A 12,115-nucleotide genomic window follows, 5' to 3' on the forward strand; every position below is an offset into this window, starting at 1 on the left:
TTCCCAAGTAGGTTTTGTTCTATTCATATGGCACCTCTCACACTCTTCCTTGAATTGTGGCTAGCTGATTATTTGTGTGCTTATCTCTGCTCCCAGACCCCTCATCACTTATCCATGTGGCCCAGTTACCTAAAACAGGGTCTCCCTCTATGGGAATGCAGAATAAATGTTTACCGAATATATGAATGTTTTTTTGTGCCTTGTACTGGCCCTTGAGTATTCAGCAATACCAAGCAATTTTTATACTTTTAAGGACAGCTCTGAAGTATCTGTGGATAACTCTTGCCTCCTAAGCCCCATTGTTCAAGTACACATTAAGACCTTCGATTTCTTTATGTGATGTGATTCACTCATTTTTGGATTTGTTAGTTTGTCAGTGACCTTCATAAAATATGTAGCTCAGATGTAAACAGATGTGTTTTTACCCATGCAGGATACAAGTAGGACTATCCTCTCCCCTTTATTCTGGTCTACAAAGTCACATTGGTTCAATTACAGAATTTCAGAATCAGAGTTGTTTGATTTTCTCCACCTTATTCTTTTCGTTCTTGAACCTTCTCTGCTGCTTTTGCTGTACTGTTATTCATGTGCAGAGGTGCTCTGAGCACACATAGACTTCCTGCTGATACACCTCAGGTGGCTCTGGGATTCTGATAGACAGGGCACATGTGGCTTGCATGGGGCTGCGTCAGTGGAAAACCTTAGTCACCCAGCTGGTGTCAGTAATCCCCCGTGCAGGTTTCACATTTCCAGTCCAGTTCACACTCTCACCTTGTCATCTCATATGAGAAGTCATGATTTTGATCTTATACCATTGTTGTTCTAAACTAGGTTCATATGTTTGGCCATACCCAGTGAAAATGTGAGTCTGAAGAGAATATCCTTTGAGACATTCTTTATATAATTGGAAATTGGATTGGTGGCTGTTTTGGTGACAAAAGCTGTAGGATTTTGACTTGTAACCCAGGTCACTACTTTCAGGATGATACTGGCATGGGTAACATGCAACCAGAAGAAAACCAAACTGAGACATTAAGGCCAAGACTCATTATTCTACATTGGAGAGTCCTGGCTAAAGTGGCTAGGATCCTCAGCTATTGGTGCTGTAGGAAGGATCTAATTAGGGTATTTGTTGCTTAGAGGGAATGAGCCCAGTGGGAACAACTAGACGTGCTGGAGTAGACTTCATCCACTCCAAAAGGGAATTAACTGCATCTGAGTGATTTTTTTATATTGGGCTCTCTGGACACTGTGCCTAGGCTTATGGATTCTTCAGGGTCTATTAAAATTTTTTGAATGCTAAGATTTATGAACAAATAAATTGCAAAGTACAAAATAAAATGTAAGAAATGCTTAAGTATCTAGAAAAGCTCTTTTACCCATAATAAAATAATATTTCATTGCATTAATAAACAGTGAATAGTTGGAGCTCTACTATAGATGCTCCTTGACTTATGATCGGGTTATATCCCAATAAGCCTATTGTAAGTTAAAAATATCATAAGTTGAAAATGTATTTGATACACCTAACCTATTGAACATCATAGCTTAGCTTAGCCTACCTTAAATGCTCACATAGCATTTACACAGAGGAAAGTTCATCACCAGATGGCTTCATTGATGAATTCTACCAAACATTTAAAGAAGAATTAATACCAACTTGTCACAAACTTTTCCAAAAAATAGAAGAGGAGGGACTATTCCTGAGCTCATTTTATAAGGCCAGTATTACCCTAATACCAAAACCAGACAAAACCAAGACATCATAAGAAAACTACAGGCTAATATCTCTTATGCATCTGGACACAAAGAGCCTCAACAAAATGCTATCACCAAGTACTGGACAGTTGGGTCAGTTGGATGGAGCATCATCCCCTACACCAAAAGGCTGTGAGCTGATTCCTGGTCAGGGCACATATGTAGGTTGCAGGTTTGATCTCCAGTTGGGGTGCATATGGAAGGCAACTGACTGATTGATGTGTCTCCCTCACATCGATGTTTCTCTCATCCTCTCTCTCTCTCTAAAAATCAATAAATACATACCCTTGGGTGAGGATTAAAAAATACTAGCACCAAATCCAGCAACATATAAAAAGGATTATACATCCTGTTCAAATGGGATTTTTCCCAGGAAGGCAAGATTGGTTTAACATCTGGGAATCAATTGATGCAATACACCATAACAATAGAATAAAGGACAAACACCACATAATCATATCAGTAGAAGCAGAAAAAGCATTTGACAAAATTTCATACCTATTTGTGATAAAAAAAATTACTCAACAAACTAGGAATAGAAGGGAGTTTCCTCGGTTTGATAAAGGGTATTCTTAAAAATCCCACGTCTAACATCATAGTTAATACTGAATGACTGGAAGCTTTCCCATTAAGATCAGGAAAGAGATGAGGATGTTTATCCTCACTACTTTTATTCAACATTATACTACAGATTCTAGCAAATGCAATTAGGCAAGAAAATGAAATAAAAGGCCTCCATATTGGAAAGAAAAAAGTAAAACTATCTGTATTTACAGATGACATTTTATGTATAGAAAATCCTAAGTAATGCACTAAAAAACCTATTGGAATTAATATATGAGTTCAAGGTTCCATGATACAAGGTCAGTATTCAAAAACAAACTATTTGTAAATACTAACCATGAACAATCTGAAAATGAAGTTCAGAAACAATTCAATTTACAATACCATCAAAAAGAACTAAATACTCAGGAATAATTTTGATACAACAGTTGTAACACATGTACTTTAGCAACCATAAATCATTCTTGAAAGAAATTGGAGAAACCCCAAATAAATAGAAAAGCATCCCATCTTCACAGATCAGAAGACTTAATTTGTTAAGATGGCAGTATTCCCTAAATGGTTCAACAAAGACTATGGAGTAAAAATTATATGCTGATTTCTGAAATGAAAACTGCTTTTCCATAGCAAGGCTAATTTAAACTGGACTTAATCCTTTAAGAATAAGGGCTTGTGGCCCTCACCTCCATCCTCAAAGGCAGCAACATCTGTCTGGTCTTTGTCGTGTTGCCATCTCTACGGCTTTCTCTTTTGTTTTCCTTTTCCACTTTTAAGGACCATTGTGATAACATTCGGTCCTCTTTATTTTAAGGTCAGCTGATTAGCAGCCTTAATTCCTATCTGCAACCTTAATGCAACCTTGCCATGTAAGCTGGCCGACACAGTTTCTGGGTATCAGGACACAGATATCTTGGGGGTGGGGTTGATGGAAGGCATTTTCCTGCCCACCGTGGTTGCCTTGGAGACTGGCTGCCTCCTTTCTCCTTTGAGTATTGGTGATGTAGACTGTGACTTCTGCCTTTGAATTGTTCGTATTTGGATGGTGAAGACAGAGAAAATTTTGGTTTATTGGTAACCTGAGTCAGGTGTTGGATTTACTCAAATATAATGTGGTGCTCTGGAGACTGAATGTGTGTGACTGTATTTGTGAAGTGAAATGCCAGCTTTTGGTGAAGGGTAATAAGCAAATATTAAGCCAGATGTTGCCATGTTAATGAGTACCCATGTTATAGAGAATGGTCATTTATTAAATCAGGATTCCTTAAAATCAGTGTAAATAATATGGATTCTAAAGGTGAATCAGTATTTTCTCTACTGTGGAGAATATCACTGAAAGCTGACACTGAGTCTTGGTTCCTCTTGTATGTAAAGTGAGGATAATAATACTCATTCCATGGGACAGATGGAAGGTGAATTTCCCTATAGTGCTTTGTGAGCACTTAGTCCCTGTTGGAGGGAGAAACACAGCATGATCAGAAGTGCCAAAGTCCCCTTCGGGTGAGGCCAGTCTGATTCCCCAGAGTGAGAATTTGTGCCATGACCTGAGCCTGAGAGTCAGTGGGTGGGTGACTGTCTCTGGAGCTGGAATGGGACAGTGGCTGAGGGCGGCAACCTGGCATCCTAACCCACTGATGAACGAGCAGAGAGCTGGTCTGCAGAGTCGAGCAGATAAATGTATAAACATCAGTGGTGAGCTCTGAAACTGGCTTGGTTTTGGAGTGGGAGGAAGTTTTCAAAGAAGAGGGCTTTAGGCTGTTCAGTCGCCTCAAAACCAGTGTAGTGACATGACAAATGCTGATCTGATGCTTTTGACCTTTAGAATCATGTACTGTATGAAATACTTAGGCAGTTTTAGAGGCTGACTCTGGACAAAATAAAAATTTTGGCCTGTGTTTCATGTGCTTCTGTAATCAGAAAAGTCAGTGTTCATGCTTTCTGTCACTACCAGAGCCAGTAAGTACAGACAAGGTTTGAATCTTTATGGATGCTTTGTTCAGATGGCTGGAGATCTGAGAAGATCGTGAGTCATGTACCCTAAAGACCATCTTACATCCCATCTCCAATCTTTTCATAAGAAGAAGAGGGTAGGTAAGGGGTTTGGAATTCAGGGAAAAGGTTAATCAGATAAAAGCTGCAGTGTGATTTTCCTGGCATCCTTTCATCTGCTGGCCGGTGATTCTGTATCTGTGTCCTGGGTGGCAGTCATCTCTCCCTGGAGCACAATGGCTCAGATACCATCTGGTGCACAAAGGTAGAATTGCTTGTGGCTGTCCTGGAGTCAGGGTGGATCCAGTCATAAATTCCATTTCCTGGAACAACCATTTTCTACGTGCATTAATTACTCAGCCTATTGACCATAACTTAAAGTTAAAAAAATGTTCAACTCTTGAGTTCCCCCATCACATCTTTGTTTCTTTTAAAGTATGAGGTGTACTGCCCTCGTGTGACCACCTAGGTGCTTAGGTACCACAGCTACATCATAAAACAGATTTTTAGAGTGCCCACCATGAGCCAGGTCTACAGCCCACTAGCTGTCGTGCAAGGGCCTTAGGCAGATGGGGAGCCTGAGGCCCTGAGCTCTGACATCAGCTGAGTAACCCACTCATTCCTCCTGCAACAGTTCACCAAGGATCTGAAGGGCTTGAGGAAGGGACCTGTGAGCCACTGGACTGAAGGAGAGTCTGAGGCCCAGCTGACATTTATATCAGGTGACAGGGCAGAAAGGTTACAAGTTGGACTGATTGGTTGCCAACCCAGACAGTGCTATAAACATTTGGAGGATGAAGTGGTTGTGAGCTTCAGTGGTTCAAGAAAGCTTCATACTAGCTGTGTGACCTGAGTGGGATCTTGAAGGAAAGAGAGGGTTTAGGTAGGTGGCGAGGGGAAAGCTTTCTCATTGGGGAAAGCTTTCTCATTGGGATGGGATAAGGGGAATGGCCACTTTTAGTAACTATGTTGGTCTTCTGTGCTGATTGTCCCATTTATTCCATTCTTTGCTCAGACTTCCGTGGTCAGTGAACCTCCCCTGGACAACTGAGAAGTTTTGGACTTTGTACTGGAGGGAGGAATGACCTCAGGCTGGAAGGCAGATCTATGGGGTCTCACTTCTTTTCCTTGTTCATATAGGTTCTTTTCTGGGGGAAAGGGTTAGAGAGGCTATAGGACACGAAAATAATATTTAAAATGATGTCATTTTATAACTACCATTTATTTCCTGTCTGTTTAGTGTCCCATATTGTGCTTTACAGATAATGCGATTTAACTAAATTTAATCAGAAGTACAGTTCATGTTTGTGGCTGAACCAGGTCAGGAAGTTTGCCCAGTATCATGCCAAGTGAAGGGTCGGAGTTAAAAATTAGGCATGGCTAGCCTCAGGGCCTGTAGCTAGTCACACGTGGTTTAATTTCCCATTACAGAATGGCGATGATTATGTCATCCATCAAACCAGTGAATGATAGATGCTTTATTAGTGAGTTTTAAAAATCTTTTGAAAAACCTAATGGAAGCTAAAAGCATTAGTCCCCTGAGTATGAGTATTTTCCAAGTCACTTGAAATGTTTATTAATATTCACTTTCTTCTAAAGAAAAACTGTCATGTAAAACTTGAGAATTTACTTTATAGTTTTTAAACATGCAAAGATAATACATGTGCAACACTTAGTCAGGAATATGTCTTGTTAAGGAAGACATTCTTAGGAGTCCTGCCTGTTGCACTTCCTTAGGGAAACAAGTCTGGTGAGGTTGTGATGCCCAGTTGCAATGGCCAGGTGGCAGCAGCACCAGGCACTCTTATTTGCTATAGAAGGGCACCTGCACGTAGAGGACTTGACTCTGAGGGAGACGAGGGAGATTCAGGAACAACACACCCACGTTTAGTGACGTCGGTCTTGTCGGTCTTGTCCAGCTTAGGAGAGTTACGTCTGGGTTTCTTTGTCCAGTTGTCTCATCCCAGATCTTGTCCAGCCCAGGTTTTGGTTTGTGTGTCTGGGGTTTTTTGTTTGTTTGTTTTTACCCATTTTCTGATAAGTTTAAATTCACTTTTATTCCTTTCTCTTTCTGTACCCCAGGAAGCTATAATTAATTCAATCACTGAAGGGAAAGAGGTCCTTCTGCCTGTTTCTCCTAATTTACACTACCAATTTAAGACTAACCACATTTACTGAGGGCCTCCAGGTCTTGACATGACCAGGTATCCAGGTCTTGGCCAGGGGACAGGGTGCAAAGGAGCAGCCATGACCCCTGCCGTGGCCATAGGCCTGTGAGGGCCAGACCCCGGCCTCTTCCTCCACTGCTGCAGCCCCAGCACCCAGCCAGCATATGCTGGGGCTGAGAGGAATGAATGAATGTCCTCCCAGAGCTGACAGTCTAGTGGGGAAGGTTGATGTTGACCAAACATAGGAAAATTTTAGGCAGAGTCAGCCATCAGTTCCCAGTTTCTCCCTCATTTCACTGGGCCTCTGCTTTTCCATGTACTGCCTTGCTTTTGCATTGTGAAATTCAACCCTCTTCCCCAGTATCTCAAAACTCATGTATACAGAAGATTGGGGAATGGGGAACAGGGGAATTTTCTGAAGATGGGAGAGGAGATGTTTATGATCTAGCAACACAGACACTTCAAAGTGGAGCAGAGGCATCATTATTTTTTAAGTGTCCTCTGGCCACCCTAGCTTCTGGGACTTCTTCACAGGCCTGTTTCTTCACCATTTCACTGGCTCCTTCCTTCCCCAGTGGCTCCCTTCTCTTTCCTCTTGTGTTCTCCCCTCCTGGTGAGGAAGATCCTGTACAGGACCCAGACTAGAAAGATGGGCTTTTTGAACTCCCCCGTGGCATCCTTCTACTTTTCCTCCCATTTTGTCCCCATTGCAGTATTTATCCCTGCAGCAACCAAAAGAAGCTTTGCTGACAAAGGAGGAAAAATCTCTCAGGCTGTGAAATGGGATTTAAAACCTTGACATATGGCGTAGAGATAAGGAAAATTTCACTACTCAAGTCTGGTTTGCCCTTCAGGTGTGCTGTGAGCATTTTCTCCCCAAGTCCCTTGGGAAAACTAACCCAGATTTTAAAGGGAAAGATCGTGTGTGTAATTTTCAATGGCTTTATGGTATAATAAAAAAAAGCTGAAGAAATAAGAGCAGAATGAGCATTATGTGGTATTTCATAAGGGCTTTAACAACTCTCCTTATAAAAATAATATGTGGTCTGTATTTGAGGTTTGGAAGAATCAACAATAAGATGTCAGTTCTCCCTAAGAAATAACCAAAAGGTACTATAATAGGTAAAAAAGAATTATCAGCTAATTTTCTTTAAAAAAGGAACAAAGTTGAAGGACTCATGTTACCTATTTTCAAGAGTTACTATAAAGCGCAATAGTCAAGACTGTGTGGAACCGAGGAAGGGACAGACACATGGGTCAGTGGGACAGAATAGAGAACCCAGAAATGGTCCCGCACAAATATGGTTCATTGGTTTTTGACAATATTGTGAAGGCAGTTCAATGGAAAAAAGTGTAAATGTAATTTCAACAAAAAGTGCTTGAAAAATTAGACATTTGTATACAAAAAGAATGCACCTTGACCTATGCCATACCCAATATATGAAAATTAACTCGAGATGGATCATGGACCTAAATGTAAAACTGAATTAGAAATCTTTTAGAAAACATGGAAGAAAATTCTTTGTGACCTTGGTTGGACAAAAGGTTCTTACATAAACACCAAAAGAGTGGTTCATAAGAGAAAAACTTGTTAATTAGACCTTAGCAAAATTTTTGCTCCACAGAAGACAATGATAAAAGAATAAAATGATAACCCACCTACTGAGAAAAAAACTTGGAATCATCTGTGAGGAAGGACCCAAACCCCACCCCCCAGAATTTACTTATAAAAAATGTGTTTTTATTCTTATGTTTTTAGACTTCAGTTACCTTCAAAGTACCTCCTTTGGATGCAATACACCTATCTAGACTCTTTTCTGCTGCTCATAACAGTTTTTGAACTTGTTGATTTTGATGCCTTTTAGTGCTTCTGCCATTTTTTTGTTTCAGCTCTTCCACATCAGCAAAACGTTTTCCTTTGAGGACTTTTGTCATCTGGGGAAACAAAAAAAAGTTGTCTGGGGAGAGATGGGCAAATAGGAAGGGTGGGGCATGAGGGCCATGCTGTTTTTGGTCAAAAACTGCTGAGCACTCAGCGCTGGTGTGGGCAGGTGCGCTCCTAAATACACCCATCATGAAGTGGGCAAACCTAACTGAAAGAGTCTTCAAAAAAAATTCACTGCAGCCAAATGCAGTCTCTCACAATGCCAGTTGGTGCACCAGTAGAGATGGGCTCCCAGAACACTGCCCCCCTCCAGTGGAAGAAGCCTGTACTACAAGGGGCCTGCCCTCCAGAAGATAATTCCAGTTTCTGGGGGGGTTCCCCCAGTATGTGACAAAAAACTTGTATTCAGAATATATAAAGAACTCTGAACAATAAATAAAAATGAACAACTTACAATGGGCCTAATTTTTAAAAGAGATTTATTTATTTTTAGAGAGAGGGGAAGGGAGGGAAAGAGAGGGAGAGAAACGTGTTTTGAAGTAAGGCATGTTAATGCATGGCACTAAGTCCATATTTGCCCTGTTTGGTGATATTATTTGAATTTTTGCTGGTTTGATAAGTAAGCATGATATAGTATTCATTTTTAACTGAATTTAAAAAATTACTAGTGACTAAAATAAATTTTTTGTATATTTTATTGATTATGCTATTAGAATTATCCCATTTTTTCTCTTCTTTATCTCCCTCCATCTGGTTTCCTCATTCCCTCCAGCATTCCCAACAGCACCCCCCCCCCCCCACCTTAGTTCATGTTCATGGGTCATTCGTATAAGTTCTTCAGCTTCTATATTTCCTATACTATTCTTAACCTCCTCCTGTCTACTTTGTACCTACCCATTATGCTTCTTATTTCCTGTACTTTTCCTCCATTCTCCACCCCTACCCCCACCCCACTCCCTACTGATAACCTCCATTTCTGTGATTCTATTTCTGTTTTGGTTGTTTGCTTAGTTTTCTTTTGTTTGTGTTTTTATTTTTTAGATTCAGTTGTTGATGGTTGAGAGTTGTTGCCATTTTACTGTTCATAATTTTGATCTTCTTTTTCTTAGATAAGTCCCTTTAACATTTCATATAATAAGGGCTTGGTGATGATGAACTCCTTTGCCTTGACCTTATCGGGAAGCACTTTATCTGCCCTTCCATTCTAAATGAAAGGTTTGCTGGGTAGAGGAATCTTGGATGTAGATCCTTGCCTTTCATGACTGAATGCTTCTTTCCAGACCCTTCTTGCCTGCAGGCTTTCCTTTGAGATATCATCTGATAGCCTTATGGAAACTCCTTTGTAGGTAACTGTCTCCTTTTCTTTGGCTGCTTTTAAGATTCTCTCTTTATCTTTAATCTTCGGTAATATAATTATGATGTGCTTTGGTGTGCTCCTCCTTGTGTCCAACTTCTTTGGGACTCTCTGAGCTTCCTGGATTTGTATGACTATTTCCTTTGCCAGGCTCTGGAAGTTTTCTTTCATTATTTTTTCAAGGAAGTTTTCAATTTCCTGCTGTTCCTCTTTACCTTCTGGCACCCCTATGATTTGGATGTTGGAATGTTTAAAGTGGTCCCAGAGGTTCCTAAGCCTCTCCTTGTTTTTTTTTTTTAAATTCTTGTTTCTTTATTTTTTCTGAAATAATTAGTTCTTTTGTTCTAATACCTATAACCCAGTTATTTCAGAATTCATTGTTAACCATAAAGAAAATACAGTCCTTTATTGGATATTTGATCTTGGTCAAATATCAAGTCAGTGCATGGACCATAGGATTTACAAGAGCTGTACAGTTTGTTCATGTAATAGAGATAATCCAGCATAATACAGTTTCCAAGGTTTTATAGTCTGCTTCTCCCCAGAGCGCTGTGAGATACAAAAAGATGAAATTATGGTCATCTCTGGGCATATACAGCTGTTTGCACACTGCCATTGTGGGCTCACGTGGTCAGCAAAATTAGTGCTTATGTTCAGAGGTACTGTGATGCCATCCAAGCATTCGTGGTTATTCACATCTGAAAGGAAGGGTAACAAAGTTAATGTGTAGTAAGAACCAGGCACTTCCTATATTGCTGGTGGGAATGAAAACTGGTGCAACCATTTTGGAGGAAAATTTGGCAATACCTAACACACCGTTGTTTGAAAACTGCCGTATTTGCTGCCCCTGTGTTAGAAGACCTGCAGACTTTGCACTTAGTCAGTATATTCACACTATCTAGTGGTAGGGGGAAAAAAGAGCTTTCCTAAGTTTTAGAGTCTCATACTATATTTCCTCATCTGAAGTGTTTTCTTAAGGTACTTTACATGAAGTTAACACAAAGAACTGACTCTGAGGATTAAGCAGAGAACCCTGTAACCTTAAAAGGTCTTCTGGTGTAGCCAACTTGGAAAAAGGTTTCGCGGTTTGTCAAATGTACACCTCTCCTCGACTTAGCAATACCTCTCCTAGGTGTTTCTCCGAGAGGAATGCAAGCGTATGTCCACACAAAGACCTTTACTTGAGTGTTCACAGTCGAGTTTTTCATAACAGCCCCAATTGTCTATAAGCAGGAGGATGGACAAACTGTACCATCCCTGTGATGGGCTCCAACTCAGCGATAAACATGAAGGAACTACTGATACTGCGTGGATGAATCTGCACAGCGTTAGCCCGAGAGGAAGAAGCTAGACACACAATAGTACCTATTGCAAGATTACATTCTATGAACTTTTTGAACAGATAAAACTATTCTCTATTGAAAAGAAAATTCAATAGTGGTTAGTCACTTGGGGGTTAGGAGCAAGGGCTGAAGGAAAGGAATGTGTGAAGGTACTTTCTTTTCTATAGATGGAAATGCCTTATATCCTGAAGGGAGTATGAGGTAGGCTTAGGGTTGGGTTTGACGTATGTTCATTTGTCAAAATTCATTAAATTCAATTTCAGTTCAGATTTCAGTATTTCAACATATGTAAATTTTACCCTCTTTCTAAATTTTTCTTTCTTTTTTTTTTTTAATAAAAAAGATCTTCCAGTTTCTTCTTGGCCAGCTGAAAGCCTTACTCTGAAATTTTAGCTTGACTCATACAAATAAGAATTAGAAGCTTGTATACAAATTTATTTATTACTTCTTAGATATTTCATCTTGTACTCTTTCTTTAAATATAGAGCACAACATTAATAAGCAAAACCATTAAGCAGGAAGAACTGAAATAAAACACATTATGAAAAAGTGGACTCTCTCTGAGTGTACCACACTCTGCACAGCCCTGTTCTGAAAAGTGAGCTCACTTTTCCCTGAGTGATGGTAGGTGGGGTTGTGGTCAAATCAATCAAAGAACTTCCATCACTGCAGTCACGATCAGGCACTTGCACCTGCCCTCTAGCAGGAGTTCAGGAGGTACTCTGCACCCCACTCTAGGGTTTGTGCCTTTCCCACTGCCGTTCTAAACTGTGCTGCACACAGCAAGTGCGACCGGCTGGTGTTGCCTAGTGACTCCTGTTGGTCGCATTGTTAATTCTCTGCATCTGAATTGCATTCTTTGCAGCCTGGAGAGGTTAGAAGGGAAAGGGGAGAATTGTGGCCTCAAATAACTTTTCTTAAGAGCATTCTATAAGAGGTTTATCCCTGTTATTTTATTTTAAATATCCAGAAGCCTGATGTATGCCTCATGATATGATTCCTCTAAACAAGAAAATAATATTTTTTTGATTCTTATGGACTCTAGGATTTCCCTGTC

General features: G+C 40.2%; 1 protein-coding gene across 1 annotated transcript in view; it reads left to right on the plus strand.

Annotated features, from left to right (window-relative positions):
• MCF2L2 (MCF.2 cell line derived transforming sequence-like 2) overlaps positions 1–12,115 on the plus strand; it is a 207,875-nt gene that overhangs the window by 3,921 nt on the left and 191,839 nt on the right. The window lies entirely within an intron of this gene.

This window comes from Sturnira hondurensis, unplaced genomic scaffold (genome assembly GCF_014824575.4).
Source record: "Sturnira hondurensis isolate 20B ecotype Veracruz unplaced genomic scaffold, ASM1482457v3 Scaffold0019216, whole genome shotgun sequence".
Lineage (NCBI taxonomy): Eukaryota > Metazoa > Chordata > Mammalia > Chiroptera > Phyllostomidae > Sturnira > Sturnira hondurensis.